Source organism: Octodon degus, unplaced genomic scaffold (assembly GCF_000260255.1).
Source record: "Octodon degus isolate 3935 unplaced genomic scaffold, OctDeg1.0 scaffold00083, whole genome shotgun sequence".
Classification (NCBI taxonomy): domain Eukaryota; kingdom Metazoa; phylum Chordata; class Mammalia; order Rodentia; family Octodontidae; genus Octodon; species Octodon degus.
Window position 1 is genome coordinate 8,737,260 of NW_004524659.1, and position 2,334 is coordinate 8,739,593.

Here is a 2,334-nt window from a genome sequence, read left to right on the forward strand (position 1 = left end):
CCAGAGCCTTCCCTTTAAGCTACATTCCCAGCCTTTAATTTTTTTATTTTGAGGTAGGGTCTCACTAAGTCACTAAGTTGCCCAGGCTGAGCTCAAACATGTGATCCTCCTGCCTCAGCCTCCCAGAGTACCGGGATTATGTGATTATGGCACCACACTGAGCTGGAAAGGGAATTCTGAGCACTCACCTTTGCCACCTACCTACGGCACCGACTCCCCTCCCCAGCGTCCCTAGTGTGCCTGGCCTGTCCACTCGTGTCACTACAGCCCCTATGCACAAGTTTGTGATGGGGACTATACTCTGCCTGCTAATCCCACTCAGTGTGCACATGACCCTAATCTCACTTTTTTTTTTTTTTGGCAGAACTGGGGATTGAACTCAGGCCCTTGTGCTTGCCAGGGAAGCACTCATTCTACTGAGCCATCTCCCCGGCCCCCTTATCTCACTTTTGAGGGCACAGACTGTATCTGAGACCACTGTGGCTGCTTCTACAACGATGCTACATCTTGGTGGGAGGTATCTCCTATGATGGGGAAAACGACAACTTCCCTGTCATGAGTTATTTTGTTTTTGTTTTGTTTTTTTTTTGGGGGGTTGGTGGTACCGGGGATCAAACTCAGGACCTTACTGGGGATTGAACTCAGGTAAGCACTCATTCCACTGAGCTATCTCCCTGACCCTTCCCTGTCATGAGAGATACCCTGAATCCTAACAGTATCGTTAATGGCACTAGGATTGGGTTTCTTTTCATTCTTTATCTCTGCCTTTCCCTTTTACTGTGTTATTAGGTAGGCTCTGAGTTCAAACGCTGTTAATAGAGGCTCAAACTTTACATGGTGTAGACTCGGCAGAAGTCTATTTCTGTCTCTTGACTAGTTCGAGTATAACCCGTTTGGTTCCTCTGACACAGGCCCCTTTGATCGTGTGGCTCTGCCAGGTTATATCACCCTCATCTGCTCCCTGTCACGCCTACATTCAACAAGCTGGAAGGGAGGAGAAAGTGGTCAGGCCTCCCTCCTTCCACTAAAGGTACCACCCACAAGTGGCACACACCACTTCCACGCACTTGCCAAAGGCCAAGACCTTCTGGGAAAAATGCCATCTGGCCATGGAGGGGGCTGGAAGGTGTATCTTTAGCTATGTAACCATGTGCGCAGCTAAAAATTATACTCCTAGGGAAGGAGTGGAGAGTGGCTATTTGAAGCAGCCTCATTCTCAAAACACCTATTTGTGGTGGAGCCTCCCACTCCTCCATGTTTACCGTGTACAGTTTAGCCACCTCAGAGAGAAAGCAGTACCTTTTTTCTCTGGAGTTTTAGCAGAAGTCCCACAGCTGATACTCACTGTCCCAATGGAGGGCATTTGTTCAGTCTCAAACCAACTACAGGCACCAGGAGACAGGATATCCCAGTTTATCTCTGATTGGTCAGGTCTGGCGTGCATGCCAAAGCTGGAGCCAAAGAGTAGATATATGCCCAGGAAAACCCATAGCCTGAGAGTACAGCTAGATTCCCAAAGGCAAACTGAGACCATTATCAGAAAACCACAGTGACCCTGGTCTGGGAGAAGAGTGTGCCCTTTGAGGTTTTTGTAGCCCCTTAAGTCCAGTGGAAAGTAAATAAGACCCTCAAACTGATTAACATAGTTGTGTTAGAGATGCAAGGCTACTTGATAGGGAAAACATGGATGTTTGAACCCCAGCGTGAACCCTGGGAATGAAGAGATCGAACTCTAAGGAACAAGTCAGAACAGATACATCTGCCACTGTATGTCTACCAGATTGCTGTACCTGGGACTAGACTACATATGTCAAACTTCACTCAGATTTTGGTGTTGTCTCAAACACCTCAGGAATAGGGAGGTACAGGGAAGACCTCCTGGCTCTGGGTGGAGTACTGATAATCCAGCATTCCTGAAGCAAGATAACATCTGTGAGGACAGTTGTCAAAATGCAGACATCTAGAGAAAATATGGTTCCTCATTAACTTATTCCACATCTACCCATTCTCTATAGTTGCTGTTCCGTGCAAGTGTTGCTACCCCTCCCCCTGCGCTTTTTTTTTTTTTTTCCTGTGGCAGGCTCAGCCTGCCATGGGGGCGGCCAGCAATTGAACCGCTGTCTCTTCACTTATCTAAGCAGGAGCTTTAGACAGCTGAGCTATCTCGCCTAATCCCTGTGCTTCTTGCTGGCTAATAAAAGTGGAATGGTAGTGGAGCTAGCCAAACTAGTCTACTAAAGGGAAGCTTCTCCAGTCTCCCCAATGCCTTGAAACTTGTCCCTTTGTGTTTCTTTACTCTGAAATCCCCCACACAAGTATCCAAGGGGCGGATCA